Genomic DNA, 12,489 nt, shown 5'->3' with positions numbered 1-12,489 from the left:
AAAGACCTGAGTTTGATCCCTGGTACCAAAAAACCCCAAACAAACAAACAAAAAAACCCAGCAGCAAAGCAGAAGGGAGAAAGGGGAGCCTGAGGGGACTCCATAACCCCAGGGAAAGTGTTTATAGGGGTCTCAGAGCTGAGGGACTTGGATATACACATAAGCCATCATGGAGAGAACCTCAACTTCAGCAGCAGAGATCGGGGTTCAAAATCTCTTTATCACTTACTTGTTCCACGTGTGATTCTCAGCAAATTACTAACATTTTTGAGCCTCAGGCTTCTCATCAGTGAAGCAAAGGTAAAAAATAATACCTATTTAATGGAGTTGATAGGGTTAAATCAAGTAAGAATGCATATATAGAGCTGCATAACATCAAATGTCAATTCCTTTCTTCTTTATTTTTTCCCTTGGGCTGGGAGAAGAAAGAGGAAGTAGAGACCTAGGGAGAAGGCTGAAGAATGTCTTGAGCCAATGCACAATGCTCAAAGACTGAGATGAGCTCAGGCATGCTCTGGATACTTGGTTTGGGTGGCGAGAAGCCAGAGTCTAGGCAGCAAGTAAAGCTGCTAAAAGTCTGATGGGAAGAACACTGTGATTATCATTCTGTTCCCAGCTGTATGGCAGCTAGTGACATTAGGAGCAGGATCCATGCCCACTATCTGCCTGGATTAGGATTAGTAAATTTTAGGCAGACTGATAGCTATGGGCCAGGCATTTTAAGTGAGAGAGTTTTGGCTGAAGACCGCATGTACAAACTGAACCCTGCCCTACACCTGGCCTATCCAAAATCAGGCCTAATTCTTGGCCCTCCCTGCTAGTAGAGGTCAGGCAGCCTGCTCCTATGTTGGCTTAGATTGGCTCAGAAATTGGGCAGAGCTGAGCTTTTGGTTCAAAGGTATAACACTAATCATAATAGTTATATTGTATGAGTGATTACTTTGTGCCAGGATTTTCATGCATCTTCTACTCCTACCGCATCAAAACCCTCAGAGGTTGGAACTGTTCTTTCCAGAACAAAAACAAAAACACACAAACAGAAAAAACAAAAACAACTCTTTTTCAGAAAAGGAAATGGAGTTCCAGAGACATCAAGCAACTTGTCCAAAACTATACTGTTAATAAGTGGTAGGGCCAACAGTTTGACAAATTCCGACATCTGCCTGCTAAAGAAAAGAGGTTTTAATTGTTGATGATGCAAAGAAATTTCTAAGAAAGAATTTTCTAATATTCCAACAGACCTGGAGCCTTTCAAGCACAATATACCTCCTAGTATCTTGAGTGGGGCCCAGCCTCAAACCTTTGATACCTCTACCAGAAACCCATATAATGAGGGGCAGCCCTGTGGAATATTTTCCACAGGAAACATCTGCCCGAATATTTCTAAGGATGCAAAGTGTCCCAAGAGGGAGGGGGAAAGCTGAGGCCAATCACAAGCATGGTGATAAGTCCAGGTACCAGGTGGACTAGAGGAGAGAGAAAACACAGGCTTCCTCCCTTCCGTTCCCTCTGGAACCACGCTCTGCTAAAATAAACTCTTGCAAGACTCAGGTTCCCAGGTTAGAGATCTGGTTTTCTTCTAATAAGAAGCAAGCTCTCAATCAAGACGCGCCAGGTGGGGGTGGGGGGATTATTGGCAATTACACAAAATATGTAGGCGAGAGGGTTCAGATGTTTCATGTATTCACAATTAAGAGACCTCCACTTTATTCTTAGAGTCAATCACAGCCCCACCACAGGATACACATTCTTTCTTTGAGTGTTTACAAGAGAATCAATTTGAATAAGTTTTTTAAAATCCGTTTTTGTTTAAAGAAACTGACATAATAGAAAGAAAAGATTGAGTCCCTGCCAAGAAAAGGCTTTCTGAACTTTCATTCAGCTCAACAGCACTTTAGAGTCTTTCAATAAACCAAATCACCAGCCCCAAATAGAAAACTGCAACCAGGAAAGATTTTTTTTAAAAATGAAATGTCTTTGAGTTGAAATAAGAATCTGTAATCACCCTGAGTGTATTATTCAGATTTATTGTTCCTTATATTTCTACTTCACTTGTGGCTAATAAGAACTGCTCCTTATGTGCTTGGCACTATTCTGGGCTCCGAGAAGCCAGAGATATTAATCTATCCTGATTCTGGCACTCCAAGAGTGACCAGTCTGGGGAGGGAGTAAACTGGTGCAAAAAGATGCTACAAAGGAGAATAAATGGGTGGGGGAAGTAGAAAAGTCCAAGGGGAACGTAGGACAAAACACTCAGTGGAGTAAGTTGGAGATTGAAGTTCTTTTCTTTTTTAATCCTATCTTTTTTTTTTTTTTTGATACCGGGGATCAAACTCAGGTCCTTGGACTTGCAGGGCAGGCAGCAGAACCACTGAGCTAAATCTCCAGCCCTTCAAGTTCTTTTTTTTTTTTGGTACCAGGGATTGAACTCAGGACCTTGAGCTTGCAAGGCAGGCACCAGAACTGCTGAGCTAAATTCCCAGCCCTCCTTCAAGTTCCTCTTGAAGGAGAAGATCTTCAGTTTTTTCCCAGAATAACAGGGGAAAAAAATCTTCCTTATCTGGGAAAAAAGGGAATCATCTTATTCGGTCCAATTATCCTATATAGCATTCAGATTGATCTTTTTAGCATCCACATATGAGAGAGAATATACAGTATTTGTCTTTCTGTGTCTGGTTTATTTCACTTAACATAATGTCCTCCAGTTCTATCTATGTTGCTCCAAATGATATATCATTATTTTTTATGGTTGAAGAATATTTCATTTCATATATAATGCTAATAATGTTATACTGTATAAATGATTACTCGTACATACTCATGGGGCAAATATACTGTACATCACATATTCTTCATTCATCCATTGACAGGCATCTATGTTGATTCCTTATCATAGCTATTATGTTTTTGTTTTTGGTTTTTTTTGGTACCAGAGATCAAACTCAGGACCTTGAACTTTCGAGGTGGCAGCAGAACCAGTGAGCTAAATCCCCGGCCCCATCATAGCTATTCTGAATAATGCAACAATAAACATGGGTGTGCTAGTATCTCTTTACTCATAATTTTCTTTTCATAAATGCTCAGAAATCAGGTAACTGAATCATATGATGAATCTATTTTTAGTTTTTTTTGTTTTTGTTTTTGTTTTGGTACCAGGGATCAAACTCAGGTCCTTGTGCTTGCAAAGCAGGCGGTGAAACCACTGAGCTAGATCCCCAGCCCCAATTTTTAGTTTTTTGAGGAACTACCACGCTGCTCTCCATAATGGCTGTGTGGTAGTTCCTCAAAAAACTAAAAATTTATTTATTGATTGGGCTATTTGTTTTTTTGGTGTTAAATACTTATATATTCTAGATATTAATCCTCTGTTGGAAAAGCAGCTGGCAAAGATTTTCTCCCATTCTGTAGGCTGTCTCTTCACTTTATAGGTTGCTTCCCTGTTGTACAGAAACTTTTTAGATGTAGTCCCATTTGTTGATTCTTGCTATTATTCCCTGTGCTATTAGAGTCCTATTTAGGAAGTCTCTCTGCCTGTGCCTAGGACTTTAAGTGTCTCCCTTATGTTCTCTTCTAGCAGTTTCAAAGTTTCTGGTCTTATACCTAGGTCTTTCATTCATTTTGAATTGATTTTTGTATAGGATGAGAGATAGAGATCTATTTTTAGTCTTCTATATATGAATATCTGGTTTTCCCAGCACCATTTATTAAAAAGGCCATCTGAAAAAAGAAAAAAAAAAAGGCCATCTATTCTTTTTTTTTGGTACCAGGGATCAAACTCAGGTCCTTGCGCTTGCGCAGCAGGCGGCGAAACCACTGAGCTAAATCCCCGGCCCAAGGCCATCTATTCTTTAATGTATGATTTTGGTTTTGTCAAGAATCAGTGGCTGTTGTTGCATGGGTTTGTTTCTGTATTCTCTATTCTATTCCATTAGTCTACGTGTCAATTTTTTGTTCTAGTACTATACTGTTTTTGTTACTATAGTTTTTTGTAGTATAATTTGAAGTCAGTTTTTATAATGCCTCCAGCCTTGCTCTTGTTGCTTAGGATTGCTTTGGCTATTTGGGGTCTTTTATGTTTCTATATGAATCTTAAGATTGTTTTTTCTAGCTCTGTGAAGAAGTTATTGGAATTTTGATGAGGACTGCATTAAATCTGAAGATCACTTTTTGTAATATGGCCATTTAAACAATATTAATTCAGCATGTCCATGAATATGGGCAGTCTTTCCATCTTCTGGTATCTTTTTCAATCTCTTTCTTCAGTGTTCTATAATTTTCATTGCAGAGGTCTTTTACCTCCTTCTTTAGGCTGATTCCCAGGCGTTTTATTGTTTAAGCTATTGTGAGTAGAATTGTTTTCCTGATTTCTTTCTCAGATAGTTTATTATTATTATTATTATTATTATTATTATTATTATTATTATTGTACCAGGGATTGAACTCACAACCTTGTGCTTGTGAGGCAGGTGGCAGAACCACTGAGCTAAATCCCCGGCCCCTCAGATAGTTTATTATTGGTATATAGAAAAGCTAGCAATATTTTAAATATTGATTTTGAATTCCTGGTGCTTTGCTGAATTTTTTTTTATCGGTGCTAACAAAATCTTTTGGTAGAGTCTTTAGGGTCTTCTAAGTATAGGATCATATTGTCTGCAAGTAAGAATAATTTACCTTCTTCCTTTCCTATTTGTATCCTTTTAATTTCATCTCTTGCCTAATTTCTCTAGTTAAGATTTCAAGTACTATATCGAATAGGAGTGGTAAGGGTGGACATCTTTACCTCATTCCTGATTTTAGAGGAAATGCTTTCAATTTTTCTCTATCAGTTACGGTGTTGAGATTTTGATATTTTAACTCAAAAATATTTTGGCTAATATCTAACTGGAATTAATTGATTCTGTTACCAAGCTATTCCTATTCAATAGGAAATCATTGAATTGAATTTTGCTTTTAAAATATCCAGCCTATGGTTATAAAAGGAAAAAAAAAAGAGGATTGCCTTTTCTTTGTGTTTCTCCTCATTTTCTCTCCAGCCACTGCCATACCAGCCATCTTTCTATTTATTCAGCTAGCGCTTACTATGTGCCAAGTACTGTGTGAGACAATATATATTCACTTTCTCATTCAATCCTCATAGCAACCCTGTGAGGTTATAATGATTATTCCTCTTGACTATCAGAAAACTAAAGACAAGGAAGGTTAAATAATTTATTCAAGGTCACACAGCTAGTACATAGGTCAACTTATATTTGCCCTTTGTCTCTGAAAGCCTGTGCACTCGCCTCTATACTCAAGAGACTTTTTTAGAGATAAATGAGATGGGATCCTTATCCTTGAATAACTCATAGTTCAGTGAAGGAGAGAGACATGTAAATAACTCGTTCACTTATTCTGTCATTCAACAATATTTATTGAGGGCCTACTGTTCACTAGTTGCCATTGAAAAGAAGAAGCAGACACAATTCCCTGCCTTCAAGGAATTTAGTCTTTCGTAGGCAGACAAATACAACCAAAATATTACAGTCAAGAAAATGACAATATAATGTGATCACGTCTCTGAAAAAGGATATTGTAAGGCTTCAGAGAACAGGAGAGAGTGGATGTCTCCCTGGGACAAGTGAGCATGGCTCTACCAAGGACAAGGGTCATGTTTGAGTTCAGCCTTGAAGAACATTTAAGAACTCGCCACGAGAAGCTTCTTCCATTTGTCCAAATGTGCTGCCCTGGCTTCCTCTGAGCTTTTACACATATTTTTCCACCTAGACCAGTTCCCTGTTCCCCCTTGCTAACCTAACTAATACCAGCTGTATTCCTGTTATCAGCTTGAGTGCCTTTTCCTCTGGCAGCCTTCCTCCATCCTGCAACCCCACCATAGATTTGCTATCATGGTTCCCCACAGAACTGTGTACCTACACAAAGGCTAGAGGAGGCTAGAGCTTTTGAGAGCATCAGTGTGGTTGAAGCATAGGATACATGGCTCACAAAAAATATTTGCAGGGGATTTAGCTCAGTGGTTTCGCCACCTGCTGCACAAGCGCAAGGACCCAAGTTCCATCCCTGGTAACAAAACAAAACAAACAAGCAAACAAAATATTTGCAGATTAAGTAAATGAATGAATGAATGAATGAATGAATGAATGCTTGAAAGTACTATAATTTCACCTAGGGAATAGGCTTTAATCATATTATTAAATGTCTCCTTAGCCCACACCACTGGCCATTTGAACTGCTTCTATCACATTCCCTTGGTGTCTACCTAGCTGCCTCCTACTCATTGTTTGAAATATTCCCTTATCTTGGAATCCTTTCCTGACAGGCCTCCTCAGTTCTACACTGTAGAATCAGTGATACGGGCAGAAAGGCTCTGAGGTCCTGGTGCTGCTGCTGTCTGGATCATAACTCATTAATCAGAACTCTAAACCCCAAATCTTAGATACCAAGTTGGAGAGAGCCTTCAAGGCATTTCTTCTCCCATAGGGAAGTGGTGTTCTAGCCTCTAGGTTGTTTGATGAAGAGAGCATCAATGACACCACCACTCTCCAGCCTGGATCTCTCCACCAGAGGACATCTCAAACTTGATTTGTCCAAAACTGAAATACTGGGAAAAGCTTAGGTTTTGGAATCAGATAAACCTGAATTTGTTGTATGGACATTGGGCAACTTGTTTCAGCTCTGTTGAAGTCTTCAAGTTCAGTTTCCTTACAGAGACCCAGGAGGTTTTGAAAGGGGGGAGTGCGGGGGATCTGTGCAAAGATTCTTCCCTCAGCTGTAGGAGGAGGGGGATGGGCAGAAGGGGAGAAACCAGAGGTGGATTTGAGGCTGCTGAATAGCAATGTTCCCAATTACCAGGCAGAGCGGCCTCACAGCGCACTCTTCACTGTGACCCCAGAGCCAACCTCGTGCTGTTGCCTAGCAACTCACCTGCATCACCCAGGGATCTGAAGCTGGGGCCCCATGGAGGATGGGGAAATGACCAGTTTAATTACAAAGCTAGGGGGAATCCTACATCAGTTCATTCCTCTGATACTCAATGGTCTCTGACCAAGTGCCAGGCCCCACGCTAAATACTGATGATTTAGAGTTGAATGAAATTCTATCTCTTTCCTCAAGAAATTCACAAGGTAGTAGGATGGACAGTTTTCTTCATTTATTCATTCAAGAAATATCTACTGAGTATTTATCAATAGAAGAATGGATAAATAAATTGTAGCATATGCATCCACTTTAATATACCCACAGCATGAAAATGAGCAATCTAACAATTACACACAAAGATGTGTGTAATTGTATGCAATATATGATGAGTGAAAGAAGCTGGAGAGTAAAAGAGTACATTCTAAATGATTCAATTTAGATAAAATATGAAAACAGGCAAAACTAATCTACCTCTCATAAATCAAGATTGAATGCTTGGTGACTAGAAGGCAGCATAGAGGAAGCTTCTGGAGTTCTAAGAATAATTGTGTTTATACATCAGAGTGCAGGTTATATGGTGTGCTCAGTTTGCAAAAATTTGTGAGGCTGCATGCTCAGGATATCTTACTGTTGCTGTATGCATATTATATGTCAATTAAAAGTTTTAAAAATATTTATTGAATACCTACTATGTGCCAGGCACTGTGTATTGGATAAACATTTGAGGAGAAACTTATAGCACAGCATAATAAATACACAGGAGTCATGGGAGCACAAAGAAAGGACACTCCATCAATTGTCCCCCAACTGTGGCAGAGTCCAAGTAAGGCTTCCTGAAAGAGAAGATTTTGAATTAAATGGGGATATGTCAAGTAGGAGAGAAAAGGCAGGCCCCTTCAGGCACTAAAGAGGGGGAAGAGAAGGCAGAAAATGAGGCACAGGGCCTACATAGGGCCTACACTGTGGAGAGTCTGAGATAACAATAACGACTGTCATATGGCAGTTTGAAACACTTAATACAGTTAATATTTATTTAATCCACCAACCACACAGTAAGGTAGGTGCTATTATTATTACTCCTATTTTACAGATTAGGAGGCCAGGGATTTAGCTCAGTGGTTCTGCCACCTGCCTCGCGGGTGCAAGGACCTGAGTTTGATCCCTGGTACCAAAAATAAAATAAAATATTTTACAGATTAGGAAATAGAGGCACAGCAGGGCTAGTTAACTTGCTTAAAAGTTCCATAGAAAGAAGATAGAACTAGGCAACTGCTGCCTAGGCCATTTGATCACAAACTAAGTCACTGAAGGATACTTAAACCTAGAACTAACATGATCAGATTTTTGTGTGTCAAAGACTATTCTGGTTGCCCTGTGGAAAACTGCACTAGTTTGGATGGGGCAAGCGTGGAGGCAGGGATTCCAAGGAGAAAAATACTCTGGGAGTCTAGATGGGAGGAGCTGAGGCTTCAAAGAAGGTAGTAGCCAAGGAGCAGAGGAGGAGATTTTAAAAACAATGACATAACCTTTCTGCTTTCCTTTTATACACAATGACAGAAGTAAAATACATAAGAAAACACAGCTTATTATGTTATTTTTGGCTTGAGATGCAGAGAATTGAATTAAACACATTTCTCAGGGGCACGGCACTTTCCTAGTGTGCACAAAAGCCTGGGTTCAATCTCCAGCACTTTAAACAGATAAATAAATAAAAAATTAAAAAAATATATATATGTATTTCTTAGTTCACTGTCTTTGGCCTTAAAGACTTTTTTCTTATGTTTGCATGTATGTATGTATGTATTTATTTTTGAGACAAAGTCTCACTATTAATTCAATCTGGCCTCGAACTTGCAGCAATTCTCCGGCCTCAGCCTCCTGAGTGCTAGGATCACAGGTGTGTGCCACCATACCTGGCTTCTCTCTAGTTTTATTTACTTATTTATTCCTTCTAATCTCTTTTCCTCTCCCCACTCCCAAAGGTGATTCTTCTAATGCAGTGGTGCTGAACCTATGGCATGCATGCCGCAGCTGGCTGTTCATTATCATTGAAAGTTCTAAAGGTTTGCTATCACTGTGTTGTGTGCTCTTTTATATTGTTCTTGAAAATATGCATTTTCATTATATGTGCATATATTTACTTTACATTTATATAAATGGTACCAGGTTGTGTGTCTCATTCTGGATCTTATTTTTGCACTCCAAACTTTTCAAGAGCTACCTCCGCTGCTAAGTATATCTTTAGTTGTTTCTCACTGCTCCCAAGGATGATAGATTTGGATTGACAATATAGTGGTGCGGAAAGTTCTCTGCTATGGAGTGGAGAGACTTCATTGTAACCTCTGTATGTTAATTTGTGGTTTGAACTTGGGCAAGTTCCTCCCCCTGTTTGGCTCTCAACTTCCCCATTTGTAAAATCAGGAGTGATTCTACCTCTAACCTTCCATGCAACTTCCCTTAACTTTACACATAGGAAGTTCTGGTCCAAACAGTGGGAGTGACTTGATCAAGGTCACACTACAATTATCAGCAGTTCATTTCAAGTTAGCCCACATTTATTGAGTGCCAGGCATGGTGCTAAGTGCTTTAGATACCTAAGTAACTAAACCCTGCTGAGTCCCTCCCCGCAGGGCCTCTAAACTGTTAATTTTCCAAAAGCAGGTGCAGAGAGAGCCTGTGGGCCCTGGTCGGATATAGTAGAGATATTAATAGGATAGAGCCTCAGACAGAATCTAAGGCAGCACCTCCACCACCCTAATCATGTTTTACATTATTGCTGGCCTCAACAAAAAGAAGGAGATTTGGTACACTGCTTCATATTTGCAAAAGATTTTTTTATTGCTATAGTATTTACCATTAATAACTGATGTGATAGAGTAAGGTAAATCACCCATGACTGTCTGCCTGCATGATATTATACAGCATAAATAACCACAGCAGCATAAATAACATTTTATATTCTCCTTTTAAAAAATGTTTTTGCTGTTGCACATTTTAACAGTTACCATTGCCAGGTGTGGTGGCGCATGCCTGTAATCCCAGCACTTGGGAGGCAGAGGCAGGGGGATCACCGTGAGTTCCACGCCAGCCTGGGCTACATAGTGAGTTCAGGGCAAGCCTGAACTACAAAGGGAGACCCTGCCTCAAAACAAAACAAAACAAAAACAGCTACTGTTGCTTTTGTAACTCTGTGCTAGTCACCACAAACTTTATGTGTTAGCTTATTTAATCTTCATTATAATTCTATGAAGCAGGAGTTATTAATATTATCCACATTTTAAGGATAATGAAACAGAAGCACAGGCATATTACTTGTCCTAGGTCAATGGATTTCAAGTATTTTGAATGAATCCCATGGTAGAATTATGGTTTATGTTGTAACCTGTATCAATACTACACTAAACCTTACTATGTAAGACTCAGTCTGACTTTTTTATTCAATTCTTTTCTTCCCCATGCTGTGACCTACTAATGGTTTGCAACCTGTAGTTTTCCAAAATAATGCCCTAGATGTTATATATACCACAATCATACCAAAGTTATGCAAAATTTGAAATCATTGTTTAATGTGAACTTTTATACTTTGAACACCTGCTCTATATTAGGTCCCATGCTATGGGTTAGAGACATAACCTTGAATCAGACATGGTCCTGAGATAGATACTAGGAAACAGGGAGATAGATCTTTTACAAAAGGGAAGAGGACCAAGGATGGAGGGGTGGTGTGGAGAAGAGGAGGAAAAAAATAGAATTAAGATGTGTTATAGACATGTACCAACTACCCACAATGAATGTAATCATTATGTACTGCAAACATGCACTAACAAGAAATATTAAAATAAAATATTAAAAAACAGAAAATATGGCCTGGAGATGTAGCTCAGTGGTGCCACTGCCTGCCTGGCAAGTGCAAGGTCCTGAGTTCAATTCCTGGTACCAACAAAACAAAAACCAAAACCAGAAATTATGGATGTTGCTGGGTATAGTGGCCCACACCTGTAATCCCAGCCCTTGGAGGCTGAGGCAGGAGGATGGTGAGTTTGAAGCCAGCCTGAGCAACACAGCAAGACTCCAAGAAGCTGTTTTGAGAGTTTGTGATCTGGAAACCTTCTTTGCTTTTTCAGAGCATCTGTCCATTCCATTGTCTGCCCTGAACCTATACTGATATCAACTGTCTGGCAGCTTTGTTCTCTGGCTTCCCCTTAGGTACAAAGTCATCAGTCTTGAATGAGACTTGTAAGAGGGAGGAGAGAAAGGACTCGGAAACTAATTCTCTTCTACTTCCCTGCAAGTTTGCCTGTGAATCTCCACTAAGGTAACTGGCCCTTTCAAGATGGCTTGATGTACAGGGACCTTTTCTCAGTTTCTGTCACTTCTCTCTCTCCCCACCCACTCAGGTCAAGGGTTATTAGCAGCTTCGATAGAACTCTGAACTATCCTTGTCTTCCCATACCTCTCATCCACATGGTTGGAATAAGTCCCTTTGTAAGTAAACTGTCATCAAATTAGCCCAATCTGAGTCATCTGTCTCCTATCGGGTCCCTCATGGAGGAACCCTGGAAGCAGAAATGGAGCTTGCAATAAAAGTAAAGAAGGGGAACAAATCCCAGCATGAGTAATAGCAAAGAAAAATGAAAATATGGTATTTTTGTTGTTTGATATCCTTTATTGGATGGAGGATGAATCACTAAACCCAATGTTCAGTTCCTAGTCCTAATCTTCCTAGATTTCTCAGCAGCATTCAACCAGGTAATAGCTTTCTCCATCCTGGAATGAATTTGTCACTTGGGCTCCAGGAGACAAAACTCTTTAGGAGTTTTTTGTCCTTCCTCTTTTTCAGTCTCTTCTCATTTCCCTGATCACCTCATCTCTCTCATGCTGAATGTTGGAGCCACATGGCTGTCCTTGGTCCTCTTGTCTGTTTATACCAGTGATGGCGAACCTTCTAGAGCTTTCATGATAAGAACAGTCCGCTGCCGCACGCGTGCCATAGGTTCGCCACACCTGGTTTATACCATCACCATTGGATATCATGGCTTTAAATACTCAGCAAGCTCTCCACTCCCAAATTCATCTCTGGCCAACCAAGATGTCTTCCAATTCCAGAGTCATCTATCCAAACTAATAGAGATAGAAATGGTGTCTGGAACCAGCTTTTAAACTCAATTATTACATCTTCAGGACTCCTCCAAGCCTTTTGTTACCCATTACCATTATTAAAAACTAAACTGCAAGGGTCGGGGATTTAGCTCAGTGGTTTCGCCACCTGCTGTGCAAGCACAAGGACCTGAGTTCAATCCCCCCGTACCAAAAAAAAAAAAAAAAACTAAACTCCATAAACTGAGCAAAGGTAATATTCAAAGCTCAGGCTGGGGCTACAGCTCCAGAGAGAGCACTTCCCTAAGGTGTGATGGTCTGGGTTCAATCTCCAGTATTAGAAAAAAAGAAAGGGGCCAGGCATTTAGCTTAGTGGTTTTGCCGCCTGCTGCACAAGTGCAAGGACTGGAGTTCGATCCCCAGTACCAAAAAAGAAAAAAGAAAAAGCTTATCACTTTCTCATTGTTTTACTCTATT

This window comes from Heterocephalus glaber, unplaced genomic scaffold (genome assembly GCF_053883595.1).
Source record: "Heterocephalus glaber isolate CG9 unplaced genomic scaffold, H.glaber_assembly_v1.0 deba00001451, whole genome shotgun sequence".
NCBI classification, from domain to species: domain Eukaryota; kingdom Metazoa; phylum Chordata; class Mammalia; order Rodentia; family Bathyergidae; genus Heterocephalus; species Heterocephalus glaber.
Note: the sequence above shows the minus strand (reverse complement) of the source record.